Source organism: Phyllostomus discolor, chromosome 4 (assembly GCF_004126475.2).
Source record: "Phyllostomus discolor isolate MPI-MPIP mPhyDis1 chromosome 4, mPhyDis1.pri.v3, whole genome shotgun sequence".
Taxonomy (NCBI): Eukaryota; Metazoa; Chordata; class Mammalia; order Chiroptera; family Phyllostomidae; genus Phyllostomus; species Phyllostomus discolor.
The window spans coordinates 77,631,585-77,653,951 of record NC_040906.2 but is presented as its reverse complement, the minus strand read 5'-3'; the positions used below and the strand labels follow the sequence as shown (position 1 = coordinate 77,653,951).

The following is a 22,367-nucleotide window of genomic DNA, read 5'->3' as shown; positions in this document are numbered from 1 at the left end:
AAATTTATATCTCTCCTTTATATATTTGAAAAGCAATGTCTCTGTATAGCTTATTGGATCTTTTTTCCAGTTTTTTTTTTATATTTACTGGAGTCAGAAAATATAAATATTTACCTAAAAGCAACACTGCCAAACTTTTGGACCTGGGATGATCTTTACAGGCATCTAAAGGGTGGGGGGAGCTATATTTGGTTTAAAAATATTATCTAATATGTTTTTGAAAATACAAAATGCCTAGACAAGGGGAGCACAAACTTTTTCTGTAAAGAGTCAGACAGGAAATATTTTAGGGTTCGGGCACCATATAGTCTCTGTGGCAACTGCTCACCTCTGCCACCACTGCAGTACAAACATAGCCACAGATAATACAAAAAGATTGGGTGCTCCTGTGGCCTAATAAAACTTTATTTATAAAAACATAAGGAGAGCACACTTTTGCATGCTGGCTATAATTTGCAGATACATAGTCTAGATTCTCTGAAGAGTTGATGGTGTGAGGGATGTACTGAAAAGGTTAAACATTTTAAATGTGTTAGTATGTGAATTGGGAGCCAGAGAAGAATGTTTTTGGAGAAAGGAGGGTTATCATAATAAGAAAGCAAATAGTCTGAGAAGCAGATTTTCAAAATAATACAATTCAAATTCAGATGATGGGGAGGTGAATGTGAGGGAGATGCTGTCTGTAACAACTGTCCCATGCAAACTGACCTGCTTACTGAATACTAACTGATGCCATTCAGGAGCCTCAGGAAATGAATGATAATCCTAAAGCACTGGAAGGGAGATGTAAGATAGCTAAATTTATATGTTCAAAGAGACCTAGTATCCAAAAATTTATGCACTAGCTTTGTCTTTTTCTTTCCCTATTTGTGCCACGGCTCCATTTAGCATACAGATTATTTTACACATTAACTGGACCTGTGATTTCTTTAGTTTTACTTTTCCCTCCCAACCAGGCTCTGAGCATTTAGGGTAAGACCTCTCCTCTTTATCTTAGTATCACTAGGATTTATCTCTAGTATGACAGTGTTTTGCCCAGAGTCAGTGACCACTAAATAATGGAATTATACAATTGAATTATTTTGCATTGTATACTGTCTTGAGTTCAAATGACAGCCCTGAGGACAGGGAGGGATATATGTTGATGCATGTTAGTTTTATTCACAACCCATTTTCATTTTAACCTCAGGGAAGCCAGTGATTTCTCATTTGCTCCTAGCTTCTTTGATCTGTAGGTGGCTTTGCTTTACCCAGCTCTACCCCCAGCGTGGCTTTTCCAGGTCAGCACTAGATTTTCCTGACCTCTAACTAAAACTCACTGCTCCTTCATCTCTTTCTTTGAAGAATGTTAGGTGCCTAATTGGCTAAAACGGTGATTTTATATAAGGGAGGAGTAGAAGGAAAATGTAAAAATTATAATTGTAATCACTTTCTTCCTATTACAAAAGTAATACCATGTACTACCACAAATTGGAAATTATGAAAACATGTTAATGAGAAAATCAAAGTCTTTCAGAGTAACTATTGTTAATATTTATAAAATATTTGCAAAATAAAATCTTAAATGTGATACCACAGCATATGCCATTTACACCTACTTTGTCATTGCTTGGCCTTCTCATTTTGTTAAATATTCATTTACAACCTCATTAAATGTCTATATATTTGTGCCTATATTAAATATTAGTAGTTATTGACTATTAAGGGGCAATCTCTGTTCTGAGCATTGAGGATATAGCAAGATATAAGACTCCTTTTCTCACAGATCTTATATTGTAATTGGGGAGATTACAAAGAGAAAAATCACATAAATAAGATAAACTCAGCTTATAAAATTGCTATGCCCAAAATAAAAATTAACTAATGAAATTGTGACTAAAAAATATGTAAAGATATGCATTATTTTGCCTTTCATCTCTTTTAATTAAAAAGGTATTTATATAAAATACAGTAAACATCTAGTTACATATATAAAATTATATATATATATATATATACATACATATATATGTATATATATATATATATAACTTTCTAATTATATCCTACAAGTAAATTCCTAATAATGGAATTATGGAATGGCTGGTTCAAAGCATATGCATATTTTTTAAAGACAATATGTATTTCCAAATGTCAACTAACAAACATTTAACATTATTTAAACATTTAACATTTTCTGTTGACTTCTATCAACAGATTACAAGACTGTCATGGTCATTGCCTGCCAATGTACTTTCAAATATGATATGAAGGATATTTCAACAATACATTGAGGTTGGTATTATTATTTCCATTTCATCAATGAAAAACATGAGGACAGAGAGGTTGAGTCACAGTTCAAAGCAATGTGGCTTTTATAGAAGCTCCAAAGTGCCAAATCTGAGTACACACTCCTAATGTACTGTGTGTTCAAATTTTCAGAAAATATCACATTAGTATGGAGGCCTCACTAAACCAAAGGGAGGGATAGAGAAATACCTGTTTGGGGCTACTATAGTAATAAAGAAATATTCTGTTTCTATGTTGCTCAAAGTTGAGCCTGAACAACTAGATACGCAAATAAGAAACATCTTCAAAATGAATAACTCTTGTTAAGACAATGTTACAGAGAGACTAAAATGTGATAGAAATTATATTTAATTTGGATAATGATCAATGGTTAAATTCTTCATCTTAGTGTGCTTTGTTCTACCAGGTATGGTCTCTAACTGACCTAAAACTAGCATGGTACAATAAATCAACTCCTTGCATAGAGTAATAAGCAACCACAGTGAGGTCTGGGACTTGTGTTCCAGCTCTGGAGAGCCAACACTTTCTCTCTGTGTAGAAATGTGGTCCCTAGAGCTTATGACAGTCACGTGTACCCTCCAGTGGCACCATGCTTGGGACAGCACTAAACCACCACAGTGGTGAATAAGGGGAAAAAATTACAGTAACAATGGAATCTTTGAAATCATCTGTCAGCTTCCAGAGCACAGTAACCCTCAATTTAGGCTTTTCTGACAAATGCCACCTAAGGAAACCTAACTGGTAGATCTGTGTGCACAGCGATGTCACATACATTATAGCCACTGGAAATGTTTATAAAAATCGAATTAATTTATAATCAATGAGTGTTATTTCAGAGGCGTTTCTCTAATATGAGGTTTTGAATTTTAACTAGACCTTTCCCAGCTGGAGGTTAGTATATTTCTCCCTAATTCTATTTACATAGAAATCAAGAAATAAAGAGAAGGTGCTACTGTTTTTAAGAGTGTTTCTTCTTTACTAAGACTGGATTTATATATTCTTTATTCTCCTTGAAACCATATTTTGCTTCATTTGTCTTCTAAATGGGATATCCGATTTTCTTCTTCAGATAGCTATAGCTGCTGTGAAGTGAAAGAAGGCATCAGTCTCCACTAATGCACTGCCAGGCTGACAGCCATGCAGATCATTCACTCTGCTTCATGATGCCTACATCAAATCCATAGCTGAGACTCCGAGTGTCTCTTACAACCAAGGTGAAAACTACTAAGAGATGGAGTTTATCACTACCAGTAATCTCAGGTACTTTTTTGTGATGTGCACACTGAAACACTCATTTTTCATTATTACTAAAATTTGACAAACTTTGGTAACGTCAGATACTGCTCGATGCTCATTATACACCTATAGAATTGCCAAAAACACACACATGCAATGGACCCTCATTGCAGTATGCATGAGAAGTGACATGACTGAAAATATAATTGTACTTTATTACATGCCCATGCACTTAAGTATTGTATCTTGGGGTCACTGAAAAATACTATGTTCTGGGTTTTCTGTATAATTTTAATCATAAATATACCTAGGATAGATAATCTAATGATCTAAATGTTATTTTTATGTTATTTAAAAAAGCTAAAAGAATTTCAGGGTCATTTATGTCAGAATTCATAACATTAACACACAAAACATTGAAAAGCACTAACAAATAATTATTATGTGTTGAGAAATTTTGTTTTAGATTTTATCAAACACAGGCAAAATAAGAACTTCAAAAATGCCCCTGAATTTAGTCAAAATAGTTAAATATTTTGATAAAATTTGCTACACACACACATACACACATTAATCTAAAGCTAGGAATTGCTAAATTACTGACTTAAAAGAAAAGATTAAGAGGATCATTTCATGATAAAAAAGGTTTTAGTGATGAAATTTTATTGATGTGTCATGTTTACTATTCATAAGGATAGTTTGGTTAATTTAGAGACCTTTGCTATGATATGTTTTAAATATTGTCACAAGGGTGACCTGAAGAGAATTTTATATATGTAACCCAATCTCTATTCACCTCTTCTATAATACTTTCCATGCAAGTCATTCTATTTTAGGGAAACTCTAGTTCCAATTCTGCAATGAAACTATCTTTCTTGAGATTAAATAAGCTCATATAAACAAAATGCAGTCTTTAGTGCTGTTATGAAAGCAGCCAAAGGTAGGCTCTCTATATCGGCCTCTAGATTATTTATTTCTTTACAGCAGACTGATTCATTAGCTCAAAATCCCATGGGTGCCAAACTCATTTTTTTTTATAGAATCAATTGTTTTAAAGCCCAGATAAGCAATTTTTTAGACATTCAGAGTGTGACTGCTTCGCATACCCTGTGAAATTACACCCAACATCTGTTAGCCATAGATAAGATACACCGGAAGCTACAAAGACTCTTAGCTGTTGCTGTCCTTTGGATTTCTTTGACCTAGAGACTCTCTACCTTGTTGATGAGTAACATCTCCCAGACACACAAGCACCCTCTCTCATTCTGATTCCTCTTTCCCTGGGAATTCACTCTTTCTCCTCCTAAGTGGGAGGTAAGCCCCAAGCCTTGCACCTCTGACCAGTCTCTTGTTGGAAGGGACTTGCCTGCCTTGCACACCTGTCAAAGCTTCTATGAGCTACTGCCACCTCCTGGTCTTTTTTTGCTTTCATTGTTCAGCCCCAAAGCTCATGAAACCCCCACAAACATGCACCATGCATGTAAACTCATTTAACAAATATATTTTTATTTTAATGGCTGTTCCCATCACTCTGATTTTATCAAGAAGTGTTTTTCATTCTTATGTGATGGAACTTCATATATTTCATAACACAAGTCTCTTATTTCCTCTGCATATTATTTCAACAATAAACATACTTGCTTCAATTCTAATAACAGGACCTCAAATAACATAGTTTCAATATAACAGTGATGAGAAAAAAAATTTTACCAGAATAGGTTCACTGCCAGTGTGGAGTTTGTAGGTTTTCACTATGTGCATGGGCTTTCTCCCAGACTCCAGTTTCCTCCCACACCCCAGAGATGTGTCCATGAGGAGAGTCAGAGTGTCTCCACTGCCCCAGTCTGAATGAGTGTGGGTGTGTGTAAGTATGCCCTGCAATGCAAGGGTGTCCTCTCCCAGACGGCTTCCTGTCTCTTACCCTGAGCTGTTGAGACATGGTCTGGCTGCCTGTGAAAACCTGAACTGGAATAAATGTGTTGGAAAAGTATTATCTTACTTGGTTTTTTATTTATTTATTTATTTATTTTTAGGGAGGGGGAGAGAGAGAGAGAGAGAGAAACATCAATGTGCAGTTGCTGGGGGTTATGGCCTGCAACCCAGGAATGTACCCTAGCTGGGAATCGAACCTGGGACACTTTGGTTCCCAGCCTGTGCTCAATCCACTGAGCTATGCCAGCCAGGGCTACTTGTTTTAATTCATTTTTCTTAAATGTGTATATAAGGTCACAATGTTTTCAATGTTTACTATAAGAAATGCTTGGCATCTTTTTAAAAATTTGGTGATTTTGTGACCAGAAATATGTCACAGGACTTTAAATCTTGTTTATATCAACTAGCCCATGGTAAAATTAATTTCACTGTGCCTAGTTTCACTTAAAGTATGTTTCCCAGAACCCATTCACAATGTTAAATGAGGGCTTACTGTACATATATGTTAGAACTTCATACATTTTATCATTTCTGACTGCCATCTCAGCATACAGTTTCCCTTATCAAAATCCCTTTCGGAGTAATACCAAAGACTGAATACTCACAAACGGTGTCAGCTTCCAGGGAGGGTGAACGCTGGGACTTTTTAGGTATACAGTTGGCCCTTGAACAACTTGCAGATTAGCACTGACCACTGGACAGTGAAAAATCCTCGTATAAATTAAGTTGGCTCTCTGCATCTGTATATTTCCAGTGGAGGAATTCCATCCACGTTTGGTTGAATCTGCAGATGCAAAGTCCAGTAGGAATTCCATCCATGTTTGGTTGAATCTGCAGATGCAAAGTCCAGGACCTAAAACCTCCAAATGGGAATCTCCAAAGATATGGAGAGCCAACTGTATGTTGCTGAAGAAAATCCAGGTATAAGTGGACCCACAAAGGTCAAAGATGTGTTGCTCAAGGGTCAGTTGTAATTACACAAACCATTATATATTATGACAACACTAAACTAGATACTAATACTATGAAGTTAACTTCACCTTGCAAACATGCCATTTTATACATTTGGGTGAGTATCATCTGTTAGTGTTTAGAAAATCTAGAGTTAAATTTCTCAATAAAGACCAATGCCATCATCGTGAAAGGGGAGATTTCTAGACAAAATGGCAACTGGGGCTGTGTACTAATTACCTAATAAATCACAGGCTTGATTAGGAAGATAATGGGTCTGAGAAACTCCTATAAATACTGTGAGAGATTTCCAGAAGCTTACCAGACCTGGCTGAGTTGTGGGGAGAGAAGGATGAATTACAGTTAAATACAGAAAAATTCATGTGTATAGGAAAGGCATGGAATACCAAAAATGAATGTACATGTTTTCTTCCCTCAATCTAAAAAATTTGTGGTTGGATCCTTGCAGGTCCCACGTCACTGTGAGGCTGTAAAGCAGCTGGGATAGATCAACACTTTTCACATGACTAAAATTATGGCGATTTCCAAACACCCTCTGATAGAAAACAGATAACATTTGGTTCAGAAAATGGCTGCTGGGGCTTCTCCCTACCTCATCCCAGCAGAAGCCAAACTTTTGTTAACTAGAACTAAAGATGATCCCACTTGAGAAAAGGAAAGGCAGAGGCTGAGGTAAAGAAAGTTTCCAGTAGGGACATGGTTACCCATGAGGACATAGAGCTACCAGTAAGTGGTTATAAAGCCAATAACCTCTTCTTCCTAAACTTAACAGTAAGTTAACAAGACTGGGTTCTTTTCCATTGTCCCACATGCACATTAAATTCTCAGGAATATTGTGTCATAAAATAGTGTTTGAGCAGGGCAGTGTTTACAAAAGAAAGGTGTAAAAACAACAGAACACCTATCACATGCAAATCTAAATTAAAGGACCAAAAGTAAAAAAAAAATAATAAATAAGCATAATACATACCTTCAAAAAGATAAAGGAAGGTATTAGTAACAAAAAGTTGTGTTATAAAGAAAAAATATAGTTAGAAAGAAAAACCCATTAGCAATAATGAATATGAAAACTTCAACAGTTAAAAAAATTAAATGTGTTACATAGATAAACTAATATAGATACAGCCAAAGAATGACTTGTAGGGATGTCAGATTAAAAAAACATAGGAAAGAATAAAGATGTGAAAAATGTATATTTTATACAAATAAAGTTGAATATTTACATGAAAAAGTTGATATTTCTAATGTATATAATAGTTTGTATATTATACTAAAATATAATGTAATAATTTAACATTTATACTTAACTTAATGATGAAGAGTGAGAAAGGAAACTGAGGAATGAAACTGAAAGAGAAAAATTAAATGTAATGAGAAAGCTTGAATAAACCATGATAAAAATATGCCATGATCTGAAGAGCTTGATTAGCTCAAGCTCTTTGCAGCAGGTTAAAAATAGTGTAAAAGTGATGAAATTCAGCTGTTAGAGGCCATAAAACATTATTTTTTTTCTAAATCAAAGAAATATTATTAAAAACTAGGAAATTTCCTCAAACGTGGATGTAGTATATTTTCAGCAAAGTACAAGTGTCCTTTGCCTCCGCTTTATTGATGTGCATACTCACAATTAGCTGTTGTAAAGAAAATTCATATTCTTGAATAAATGTAGACATTAGTTATTCTGAAAAATCATTCTAAAATGTTTCAAGAACAGGCACAAATTGAAGCATAACACCTCTCTTTTTTAGATGCTAAGTGTTTACATCTAGTTAAAAGCATTTGTTCTACAGGATTTCTCTCCTAGTCATGGGCACAATGAACAGTAACTTAGTCAAAAACCTGATTTAACAAGGGTGATGGGGCCTGTTAGCGCTACATGAACCACTACCTACCTCTGAGCTTTAAGAGTTGGAAATGTTTCCACTCACATTCACTCTCCCCTCTAGTGTCACATTGCGAAATTCATTTGCTAAGCAAATCTTTTTACAGGGTTCAGACAAAATTTAGCACAGCTAGTATATTAAATCCCAGAACACAATTTAGTGCACTTGAAAGTATGTGTCTTTAGTAGAAGAATGGTTCAGCATTGTTTGAAGTAGCAAGAAAGCAAGAAACAAACCAGTATGCCCATCAATAGGTGAATAGTGAAGGAAATTAATAATTCTACCTAAGTATTAGGAATAATGAACATTATATATTATGCATGAATTAATGTGATACCCATGTTGTTTTATTAATGAAAGAAGTAAGAGAAGGAAATCATACAAAATATGATTCCAATTTTACTCCTTAAAACAGTAAAGGAAAAAAGAAAACCCTATATCTCTGTGCATAATGGTTAAGACCAAAGTAAAGGATATGGTAGAATATACACTAAAATATTACTGGAAACTTCAAAGAGGAATGATAAATTATAATTATTTTCTTATATACCTCTGCACTACTTGATATGTTACAGTGAACATGTGATGCTAAAAACATGACTTTATGACAAAATATGTGCATAGTTTAATGGTATCTAAAAATACTATTCAAATATATAACAAATATTGGCACTACTGAGAAAAGAAAAGCTATTTCCATCCTAATCTCTTTTGTACACACATTCAGCATTGAGTAAGTTTTGAAAGGCAGGGGGAGAGAAAAGAGAGAAAAAAACTAGATAACCTTCAAATATTTGGAAGCTGCTATGAGGGCATATTCTTTTAAAAATTCACTCTGTGTAATTTAATAACATCCATTTCACAAACCACAGAGTTTTCTTATCTCACAAATCAATTTTATTCTATTATATTGGTGAATTAGTTTCTTTTTGTGAATTGGTTGTTCCACTTTAACTGTTGGCCTTCTAATAGAAGGGAAAAGCATGTATTAGGAGTATAGAAAATAGTCCACATAATAGCCCTGTAATACTTCTTACTTATCACCTAACCTCTTCTTTTCATATTTCCCCATGCCTCAGTGACCACAAGCTGTCACTATTGAATTAGCTGTGACAAGTCTATTCACCACCCCTGTTCTTTCAAGGAGTAGATTGCTGAAGATATAACAATAAACAGTTCTAACAAGATTGTCACCCATTTGACTGCAATTTCATGCAGAGACTGAAATCTAAATCAGGTAGCATGCCTCTTATTACATTTAAGTCATAGGGCAATTGATTTTGATGAGCCATTTAAAAATTGTATCCCTTTTTTAAAAATGATGATCATTATCAAGCTTTAAAAAGATAAATAAAAAATTAAATAAATGCCTTCTATGAATATTGTGTGCTTATAGAAGTAAAATAGAATACAATTGTTCACTGGTATATTGCAGTAGTACAAGTATTAGTGTGTGTGAATATGGAGCTGGGCTTTTTTAATAGTTAGATGAGATCATACACTCCTTGAACTTCTCTGATTTATTTTTCACTTAGCAAAACACCCTCATGGTCAACTCATGTTCCCTTAAGGACAGAATGCCCTTTTGCATGGCTGAATAATACTGCATCCATCCTTCAGTGGACACTTCGGTTGTTTCTATGTCTTGGCTATTGTGAATAATACTACAATGAAAATGAGAGTTCAGATATCTCTTCAAGATAGTGATTTTATTTCCTGTGGATATGAAGTGTGACTGATTGATCATATAATAGGTTTATTTTTAATTTCTTGAGGAACCTTCATACTGTTTTCCATAGTGGTTGTGCCAATTTACATTTCCACTGATAGTGTGCAAGGGTATCTTTTTCTCCATGTACTTGCCAATGCTTATCTTTTAGGGGGGGGAGGGGAGGGTGTAGGGACAAGGAGGGCAGGGGAGGGGAGGAGAGGAGAGGAGAGGAGAGGAGAGGAGAGGAGAGGAGAGGAGAGGAGAGGAGAGGAGAGGAGAGGAGAGAGAGGAAAGAGTTATTCCAGGAGGTATGAGGAGATATCTCACTGTGGTTTTGATTTTCACTTCCCTTTTGGTTAATGATAACAGAACATAATTTCATATACATGTTAGCTATTTGTGTGCTGTTTTGGAAACATGTTTATTAAGTTCATCAACCCATTTTAAAATCAGATTATTTGTGGGTTTGTGTTTTTGTTACTGGTTTATATGAGTTTTTACAGAATTTGGATATTAGCCCCTTAATCTAATACATGGTTTACAACATTTTCTCCCACTCCATGGGTTATCTCTTCATTCCATTATTTATTTTGCTGTACAGAGTTTTTTGTTTTTTTGTTTGTTTTTAGTATGATGTCCCATTATATATTTTTTTTATTTAAGCTTTTTATTTATATCCAAAAAATAAATTTCCAAGTGCAATATTAAGGAGCTTTTCCCCTATGTTTTCTTCTAGGACTTTTAGCATTTCAGGACTTACACTTAAGTTTTTAATTCATTTTGACTTGATTTTTATTAGTAATATAAGATAGGGATCCAATTTCATTCTATTGCATGTGAATATCCAGTTTTCTGAACAACATTGATTAGAAAGGCTATCTTTTCTATGTTTTGTCTTTGGCTCCTTTGTGAAATATTAGTTGACTGTATAAATGTGGGTTTGTTTCTGGACTCTCAATTATATTCCATTTTCCTATGTGTCTATTTCTATGCTAATACCATACTGTTCTATTGCTATAACTTTGCAGAATAGCTGGAAATCTGAAAGTGTGAAGCCACCAGCTTTTTCTTTTTTATCATGAATGCTTTGGCTATTTAGGATCCTTTGTTGATCCATGCAAATTTTAGAATCATTTTTTTTCTATTTCTGTGAAAAATGCCATGAGATTTTGGTAGGGATTGCATTGATCTATAGATGGTTTGGTAGTATAAACATGTTAATACTACTAATTCTTCCAGTTCATGACTGGGGCTATATTTCCATTTATTTGTACCTTCAATTTCTTTCATAAGTGCCCATGGTTTACAGCACCCAGATCTTTTACCTCCTTAATTAAATTTACTCACTCCTAAGTATATTAGTGTTTAGGAAACTATTGTAAATCAATTATTAATTTCTTTTTCAGGTATTTCATCATCAGTGTATAGAAATGTAATTGATATTTTATTTTTGTGTTGTACCTTTTATATTTACAGAATTTGTTCCTTACTTCTGACAGATTTTTTAACTTTTTTAATTGTTTTCTCCATTTCCCCCTATTACTCCCCCCAATGATCCCCACTTCCCACCCTTGATCTTATCACCCTTCTTTGGTTTTGTCCATGTGTCCTTTATACATGTTCCTGAAAAACATGGAGTCTTTGGAATTTTCTCTATAGAAGATCATGTCATCTGCCAAGAGACAGTTTTGCTTTTTTCCTTTTCAATCAGGATGTCTTTCATTTCCTTTCTTCAATGATTTCTGTGTTGGAATTTTTAGTACTGGGATTGTTGAATAGGATTGGTGAGAATGGGTAACCTTGTCTTGTTCCTGATTTAGGAGAAAAAGCTTTCAGCATTTCACCATTGAGTATGATGTTAGCTGTGAGTTTCTTATACACAGCCTTTATCATGTTGAAGTATATTTCACCTATACACTAGTTGTTGAGAGTTTTTATCATGAAAAGATGTTGATTTTTCTCAAATGAAACAAGTTCTAAACACAAGCTGAAAGCTGGAAGTAAGAGACTAAAACAAACTTCCCCCCTGGAAAATACACCCTTGTTAAAGGGTTTGGATTCTACTTAATGACAACTTATTCTCCTGCCAGCACCTTAAGTGATTTCTCAGCATAAAGACTAGAAACATGCTTCAAAACATCATTAATTTTTCTATTGCTCCTCTCCATTCTGTTGATTTTTTAAAATCAAAACCATCTGCACTGTGTAGCATTTGAGTCAAACATTGACATGATTGTGATATCTGGTTCAAGTTCTTTTTCTCTTTCTCCCTCTCTTTCTTTCTCTCTCTTTCTCTCCCTCTCCCATCTTTGAGCCCTCTTATTTCAAACTTCAATAACAGTTATTGTTAGTGCTGACCATTTGGCCATTTAATGTTGTATAACTTGATGGAATGGAAACAATCAAGGAAGTTAGAGTCAGTATAGAAGTTCCAAACATTGTTAGTGGCAATGAGAATAGGAAATAAGGGATAAGAATGAGAAGTAGTGATAGAGACTTGTCAAACTTGGAAGTAAATTCACTGTGCAAGGAGAAAAAAATGAGGGTAAGTTTATGTCGCTGGCAGTTGGTAAATATAAGAAGATCAAGATGAATGAACAAATGTGAAGTTTTACATATGACGCAATTTCTATAACCTTTTAGATTATAATCTCTCACTCTATCTCCCTCCCCCATGTTTGTGTATATCTATTTTGTAGTGTTAGAGCCTTAAAATGCTATGTACATATCACAGATATTCCATAAATATTGGTTGCAATAATTTACAAATGCAAAAAAAAGAACAGAGAAATTGATTATTAACATTTTGTCAATCCTACAGCTAAACTAGTATAGATTCATGTTTTCTAATGTTTGCATTTATAACAGTAATATAAATTTCCACTTGCCTTTTAAGCATTTTTATTAGTTCTATCCTTTCTAATGACACAATATTACTTCTGATGTTATCATTATCAAGTTTTATGAATTGAAAACATAGGTGAGAACTCATCTGTGTTGACAGAATCTTGTGATTCTGTCTTTCATTCAATCCCTAAAAGCCAACCAAATACTCAAACTTCAACATCTAGTGTGTCATCACATAAAACATTATTCCAGAAAGCCATATTATTTCAAGAGAAAATCACTTCCCTTAGAGGCTGCTAAATCATATCCAGATTTAATATACATTTACAATTTCTTATTCTTATAAGGTACTCTAACTTTATATACTATAATGAAAGGAACTATATTTTAATGGCATGCTTTATGCATGCATACTATTCTTTTTAGTAATTCACACTTGCCCTGAATTCTTGAAAAAAAGAGTGAGGTTCTTTGCTTAAGAGATAAATATTTTGAATCTATAAATTGCTTTGGGTAGTATGGCCCTTTTGATGATGTTAACTCTTCCAAACCATGAACAAGTAATATGCTTCTCTTTATTTATACCTTCTTTAATTTTTTCTTCAGTGTTCCATAGTTTTCTGAATGCAGATCTTTTACCTCCCTGGTTAGGTTTATTCCTAGGTATTTTATTTTTCTTACTGTAATAGCAAATGGGATTTTTTTCCTAATTTTTATTTCTGATGTTTCATTTTTAGTATACAAAACTACCTTTGACTTCTGAGTATTGATTTGCATGCAGCTGTTTTGCTAAATTCACTAATTAGGTTTAATAGTTTTTTGGTGGGTCTATAGGGTTTTCTATATACACTACCATGTCATCTGCAAACAATGACTGTTTTACTTCCTTCTTTCCAATTCAGATGCCTTTATTGCTTTTTCTTGTATGATCACTATGGTTAGAACTTCCAATATTATGTTGAATAGAAGTGGTGAAAGCAGACATCCTTGTTTTGCTCCTAATGTTAGTGGGAAAGATTTTAGTTTTTGCCCATAATTTGATGTTGGCTATAGGTGTCTCATATATGGCTTTTATGCCTTTTGACCTGGCAATTCCACTGCTGGCATTATACCCTAAGAATACTGAAACACCAATCCCAAAGAACTTATGCACCCCAATATTCACAACAGTGTATTTATGATAGCCAAGTGCTGGAAACAGCCTTAGTCTCCATCTGTAAATGAGTGGATCAAAAAACTGTAGTAAATTTACACAATGGAATACTACACAGCATAAAGAAAAAGGAACACCTATTCTTCCAGGCAGCATGGATAGAACTTGAGAGTGTATTATGCTAAGTGAAATAAGCCAGTCAGAGAAAGGCAAATACCATATCATCTCACCTATAAGTAGAACCTAATCAACAAAACAAACAAGCGAGCAAAATAGAACCAGAGACATGGAGATAAAGAACTGACAGTAACCAGAGGAGAAGTAGGGAGAGGATAATAGGGGAAAGAAGGGGAGGAGTCAATTCAAACAACCTGTGTAAAGGACCCATGGACAAAGACAACGGGAGGGGTGATTAAAAGTGGGAGGTGGAGGGTGGGTAAGGCAGGGGAGAGTAATGTGGGACAAAGGGGACAATTTTAATTGAACAATAAAAAAACATATTTAAAAAAAAACAGCTTTCTGATAGAAAAATTATATGTGTAGAACATTATCTAAAATCTTTAAAGGCTCTTTTTCTTTATTTTTCAACTACAGACATTTATGCAATGGTATACTACTTGGCTGTAAAAAAGAAAGTTTTACCCTTTGCCACAGTATGGATGGACCTGGAGAAAATTATGCTAAGGGAAATAAGCTAGTCAGAGAAAGCCAAATACTATATGACTTCATTCATATGTGGAATTTAATGAACAAACTGAACTACCAAGGAAAATGGGGACAGCCTCATCAGATGGAGAGCAGGATGACAGCTAGTGTGGTGGAGGTGAGGGAGTGGAGGGATGGCACCAAAAGGAATAAGAACTCAGGGACAAGGACAATGGTGTGATGATTGCTGGGGGCAGGGGGTATAAGGGGACTGAATGGTAATGGAAAAAATTATAGTAAAGATTAAATAAAAAGTAAAATAAAAAAAGAATCACTCTGATCTCCATAAAACACTGACTAAGTTATAGGAAATGAAATAAAAAACTCATTTGTACCTTATACACACATCAAAGAAGATTGCTATATTTGCTTCTGATTCTTAAGGCTTAGGCTACACAATATCCTCGAAATGACCCCTGTTGAAACCAGCAGAAGCCAATTAACTTTCTTCCCTTTTACATTTTAGCCTGGGCTCAGGAAGATCTGCGTTTCTCAATATTTCTATTAATGACACAGATATCACATAGGGATCAACTTCACACAGTTGGTAGAAACATGCCTCTGGAAGCAATTTCTGGCTCTGCTGGGCAAGGCAATCTATTGGGTCATTTGTAGTCTCTGCAAAACCAAGTGCAAAGAGTACAGACTTTGAACTTCTTGAATATAAATGTTGGCCCTTTATTTATATGTAATGAAACCCTGGCAAATTACTTAACATATTTAAGTCTCGATTGCAGGATAATAACTTCCATCTGATAGTAAAATGGTAAAGATTTATGAAAAAATGAGAAAGACTTTAGAGTGTTTCATACACAGTAGGCATTAAGTGGAAATTATCAAGTACAATATTTTGCTCATTCCTTTTTAATGACTGATGTCATCTTGATATACAAAATAGTCAACATGTAAATAATTTTTCTTCTCCATCACATTAAATGTCACGCCTAAAAGCATTTAAAATAAATACATAAAAATGTTAAAATGTAAATTGTTTTGAAATTATTTTTAAACTGATAAGAACAGATACTACACTTTATCTTAGCCAAAAGGCTGAGGAGCAATTGGGTCACAAAGGAATGTGTATAAAGGACACATGGGCAAAGCCAAAGGGGAGAAAGGATGGAGGGTGGGAGGTGGAGGGAAGGGGTGGTGGGAAAATGGAGACAACTCTATTTGAACAACAATAAAAAATGACAAAAAGAGAGCCAGGAAGAAAAAATATATATATTTTTAAAATGCTACTGATCCTTGTGATGAGAAACTAGGTAGCTATAAGCTCCAAGTGATAGAAGTAAGTGAAGTTACTGTTGTTTTTTAAACAAATGTCTCCACAGCTTTAGGTTTTGTGACTTGCTGAATGTATGCATATTCTGTTTCCCTGAGGTGGAAGGTTTAACTCTTTTTCTATTGTATCTGTGAGCAGAGTTCTCACAGCCACATAGCCAATTGTAACTATTTATAAAATTTCAGACCTGCAAACTCTGAAAAAAAAAATAATGCAAATAATAACCAAAATCCAAAATCAGCTCCATCTCTTAACTCTCACCAATTCCCACCTATTACATAGTCCACACCACCAACTTTATACATACTTCACATAATCCTTAAGCAAATGTCTTAAGGGTTGATTTAATAACTCACATAGGAATACTACTTTGAAGCAGCATTCACAATACAGCTCTTTATTTTATAGACAATTTAAATATATACAAGTTGTGGTGAGACTCATTGTAATATGTATTTCTTTCAATAATATAATTTAATCTTCTTCTGCTAAATCTTTTCTGTGCAGCAAATTACAAAATCAATAGCCTTGTTCTATAAAAAGAATTTAAGTCCATATAGTGATGCTCCTAACAGCATGGACTTTTTCTCAAAATCCCTTACTGTAGTGGTAATAAAATACATGTATTCATGATGCAATATCTGTTCAGAATAATGTTCATATTTTTCAAGACTCCACTTAGAGAGTTGATTAGTTTGTTATTTATTAATTTGGGATAATATCTTTTGCCTCCTTGACTAACTCATAAGCCCCTTAGAGGTAGTGTTTCTACATAGTACTTTAAGTATGCTATATATTCAATAAGTAGCAATTGACTGATTACTAAAAACATTTAGAACACAATATATTTACAAAAAAGGTTACAATTCACTTCTATAATCTGTCAAATCATATGTCAGTTTGATAGCAAAATTACTGTAAACAGTCATCATCACATGATCCACGGGTAAATGCCCTGAATTTTTAGAAGAATCTACTGAAGCAACAATTTGCAGAACCATTCCCTCTATCTCCTAGTCTATATTCACAAAAGTTTTGAATTTTTAAAAAGGAAAGCATATTGTCACAAAATTTTGTCTCTGCACCTTTATCTCCATCTTTTAAAAGAGTCTTTGATTCTTTAGAGAAGAAACTGCCCATATTTTGATCAGCAGATAATACATATCCTTATTGTGTGGTAGACATTTAATTATTTTGCTACTCTTGAGTGGTATGTATCTAGTAGAGGTATCCTAACCAGTGACGTGCTTTCCTTAGTTCTTTTTTTAATCTGCTTTTCCAACCTCCAGTTAATTTTATGTGCTATCCTTCCAATAAATCCCTTCTCTTTTTTAGTTAACTGGAATAATTTTCAGTTGTTACAACCAAGAACTCTGAAAAATATATACAGTGGTCTGTTCATGCTATCATTAGCATGAGTCTTTTCTACACTTGACTGAAGGGACTGATAGTGAAATCACAAATCTTTCTTGAGTTCTGCTTGCTACCAATATTTGTGGCACCTGCTTTCCCTCATTCTTCTTCCCAAGTTGTGATCTCGACAACAGTCATCTTGGTTTGAACAGTACTCATCAAACTGAATCTTTAGCTTAGCTCTGAAAAAAATGCTTCTATATTCTAAAGTTGATTTGCTGCAGTATGTCTTTTAGGTAATTTCCCCTCCCCTTCCTGTTCACACCTGCCTGAATTCAGCTGACTTCAAAGGAACCATGCTGTCATCCATTCTCTTCAAAGGTGGTAGGGGCAAATCTGTACTACAGGAAGAAGTGACTTCCAATTCAGGAGCCCAGATATACTCTGTGACCTGCTACTAAGTAATATTTTCTCCATCACAAAATTCAGGAAAAGAATGACATTTAAATCAATTTTAGACTCTACTGTTTTCAAAGTCTTTAATATACACTCCCTTTCACCTCATTTAGAAATGAGGTTCTTATAAAGTGGTTTATTTATTTTAGTCATATAATCTTTGTATTATAAGTTGTGTAAAAAGAGGGTACATGCAAATATTTTAAAATAATATTACATCATTGAAACACATAAGAAACAACCTTTGGAACACTATTTGGGCTTGTGGGTATTAACGATAATCAAGTCTGAAGTAACAAATGTTATTGGCTAAGCATGTATATTTTAGTTTTTACATGCTTATATTATTCTTTAATAAATTAATTTGAAAATAATTTACAAACCTCATGTACAACTTTCATGTTGTTCATACCTAAAAGCACTTTCTAAATATACATATTGATATCTGATGGCAGAATCATATGACCCAGAGCTCGTATCTGTTTCTATCTCTTACACTTTGCAGGACAGCACCCAACCACTGAGCCATACCAGTCAGGGCTTCACATCTGTTTCTAGATATGGCTATAAAACAATGTCTCTGAACTTGGTTAATAAAAACATAAATCTTGCAGTGTCATATGACTGAATTTACATTTTGAAATTGAAACAAAATCAAGATATAAAAATTAAAGGAAAGAGGTAGAGGAATATCACTGTGCTAAGTAAGTTCACTGTCTTGGGCCTCAGAGATTGTTGATCCAGAACCAAAAGTTACGTCAGGATTGACTGTGGTTTAACTTTATTATAGGCTTCTATTTGCTTGGGCTGGTGTAGGCCTGAAATGTCCCTGATCCCACACTGTTAATCTGCCAAGGGTATCTTAATAAGAGAGAATAAGAGAGCACATTCAGGGGGCTATTTATAAATAGAAAGCTGTCTTAGAGTATCTGTATTTTGCTTTATTTTTGCCTAATCTAGATTTCTGTTAAGCCACATGTCAAAATTCTCCAAAACTGCCCAGCAGTTGAAAATACATATTCAAGAAGAGACTTGGAAGTAAAGACTTATTCTTTACCAAATATTTACTCACATCTCAACAAATAGTGTCAAGATTAAGACTAAATTAGAGGTCATTTTCAATGCCAAATATTAGACATATCTCCACTTTAATGCACTGTTACTCCTGAGAAATTAACTTCGATCATATGTACACAATGCATGCAAACAAAATCTCACCAATGCTACTCATAAGCAGTCTACCTTTCAAGGTTTTCATCAGGTTTTATTTGATGTCACAATGCAAACATCAATGACATGTATAATATTCACATAAAGCTATATTCAGAACTGCTTGATGTTTTAAAAATATAGAGTCCATATTTGAGGTATGGATTTTCTTAATCATCCTTACATATATGGTCCACATATTTGCTGTTTCACAGGAAAATATTTCCTTCAATTCCCACAACTAGTGGATTTTTGGAGAAATTTAATTTTAAGCTTTTCTTCTTTCTTATGATGGAAGTAAATACTTTAAAAAATCCTAAATCTCAGGTATGCTTTGTTTTCTTTAAGTTGTTCTTTCTTTAAATTGTCCCTAAAGTATAGTGTAAGTACAAATATGTGGAAATAGAATTCATTTAATTTATTACATTAATACTGATTTTGCATGAACTGAGCACAGGGCTAGCATCTGAGTTTTGGAGATGAGTAAAATATGATCTCTATTTATTACAGGATCCTAAACTCAGGCCAGGGTGACCCAGAGCTAAAAAAAAAAAATAACTGTTGGTATAACATAAACAACCCAGGCTGGTTTTCAAAATATTGTGAGGACCCAAAACTCATAGGTGTAGTGACTATGGAAAGTGCAGGCTTTAACTGTTTCATTTACTCATGACCCAAAAGAGCTATGCAAAGTGCCCACATCATTTTCAGAACATATGGCACATTCTGGCACACTTAAGCCACCACATTTTAGGTTTTAAAATCTCTAGGAATGTAAAACACTGAAACTCTGGCCTATGTTAATGTCTTGGGACTTTTAACTATTAATTTATGTAATAGTTACAACCAGTTCACCTATAAAAGATATTAATGATTTTAAGTACTAGAGCTGCATCATTATAATGACTATATTCCCCTTAGTTTAATTTTAACATTTGTAAAAACAAAACTTGACATTTTAAGTCAGCAGGAGAGACTTATTACAGAACAGAATACATCTATCTGTCCTAAATGCCATAATTATTGGACAAGAGTCTGCCAAGTAAGTTACTCCTTGGGGACTTTGGAGGTACTCAATTTCCAAGACACACAGGAACTATTAGTGAACTGCTTGATTGATTTATGCAGTAGAATGCTCAGTGGTAATATTCCAAATATCAGTCATTTGTAAAAATTAACAATCCTTCAAAATGCACACCAATCAGTGCAGTGGGTGAGCAGATAAGATGCATGGTTATTCTGGTCTTTGATTAACTCATACTGTTGGTTTGGGGTTTAGACCAATTTAACTATACATAAGAAGAAAGGTATTCCTTATGTAATGAATTTAAAATCATGGCATTTTAAAAGCAGATGAATTTATAGAATTTTTAAAGCCAAATCCTCATTTTATAGATACAGAAACTGATTTACCAAATGTTATCACACTCATTAAGACATGGTCTCTATTCACTTTTCCTTTTTATATTTTGATATTTTGGATTTGTTATATACTTCACATTAAATGTAACTGACTATTAAAAGGAAAACTGTTACTTTCAACTTCCTAGAGGCCACAAGCTCTTCCACACTTATGAGATGTTAAACATGCTGTTATTTTCTCCTCAGAGCTTATGTAACCAATACACACAAGCACATCCCAACACACATGTGTTATTGTATGAGGATGGGAAAATACATACACACTGTAGGGTTTTTTCAGAGGTCTAGAGAACTCTAATAATTGCTATGGTAAATTTAAAGTACACTTTCCTACATAACAAACAGAAAATATTATTATAGACTCTACACAATGGAACCTTGGATTGACATTAAGACAACTGGGAAGACACATATCTCAGGATATATATGTCTACAATCTAATAGTGTGCATGTAGTGAGGGGTGGAGGAACTAGACAATCACATGAATGATTATACTGCAAAAAGCTAGGAAAAAATAGAAAGTGCTTTTATATTTCAAAAAGGGGTGGTAGAGAAATCAATTCAAATGGCAGGAGGTTGGAAAGAAGATTTTCTTTTGGTGTTTGAGATTAATCTCAAAGAGTAGGTAGAATTTTATTCAGGAAAGGGAGGAAGAACTCTTTTTAGATTCCCATCACTAGTTCCATTTGGTATTAAAGGACAGTTAACTAAGTAATTATCTAAAGGTTTCTCTTTTGATTCTTGAATTTACTTCAAAAATTACAATGGCTAAAATGTTTCTATACTGATACTTTATAAAAAGAAAGAGGTTTTTAAAAAACTTTCATTCATTAAGTGAACACCATGGACATATTTATGTGGCTAAATTCATTTATTAAAATGTTGGAATTTGAATTTAACTTTAAAAATACCTTTTTTTTTCCCAAAAGAGGCATTCTGTGCAAAAACAAACAAACAAACAAACAAACAAACAAAAAAAACCCTGATTTCAAAATGAATAGGATTTTCAAAGGTTCAAAGACCTTTGAAAAGATTAGTAGAGCAACTAGTACATGGTGCCTAGTGATGGACAGTGATGTAAACAAAGTAAAAAAAATATGGAGATATAGGTTGAATCATTTCTCAATCTAGACCATTTCTTTTTTTTTCTTGGAAGCAACAGAGATTTAACAGGTATTTGAGAAGAAAAGCGATGGTGTCAGCTTTGGCCTTGGGAAGATAACTGACAGCAAATAGGACTGGATTGAAAACAATCTAGTCAACAGTAGTGAGAAAAAAACACATTCATACAATTTCTTTGAATCTAAAAGTAGCCAAAAAGACAGCTTCAGTTTTTACTTTAAGTGAATTTTAATTTTAAAACTAAGATATAGGCATGTCTCTAGTAGTTGGTAAGTCATGAGTTTGTCACATCTTCCTAATTCTTTGTAAGAAAGCGATAGCTGGTTTTTAAACATTAAAGGCATTAAATAGAATATTTTAGTTTGAAAAATAGGGCATTTTAAGAAATGACAAAGTACACTATTTATTATTTTGCAATTGTAAAGCACTATAATACAAGCAAAGAATACTCTTTTATCATCATGGGAAGCAAAGTGATGAGTTAGAGCCTCTGAACATTTGCATCTTCTTCCTTAATCCATGGAAGCCTGCCATTTTACATTTTTCATCAGAATATAAAATATACTCAGACTTTTTCATAATACATTTTTTAGAAGAGTCACATTATGCTTGCATAAGTATATTTCTTAAGAATAAAAGAAATTTCAAATTATAAGTACTGGTTATTGTAAAGTATTAACTACAAAGCTCAAAAGTGATACAAATTCAGATAAACCTGGAGATAAATTTTCAACTCGTGACCATTTCAGAATATTTTTATAACTCAAATAACTGTCACAAATTTTTAGCTA

General features: G+C 33.8%; 1 protein-coding gene and 1 pseudogene across 1 annotated transcript in view; both read right to left on the bottom strand.

The window, feature by feature from the left end:
- The window catches only part of LRP1B (LDL receptor related protein 1B), a 1,792,671-nt gene that overhangs the window by 1,569,510 nt on the left and 200,794 nt on the right, over positions 1-22,367 (bottom strand). The window lies entirely within an intron of this gene.
- On the bottom strand, positions 15,700-15,790 carry LOC114495719 (annotated as a pseudogene).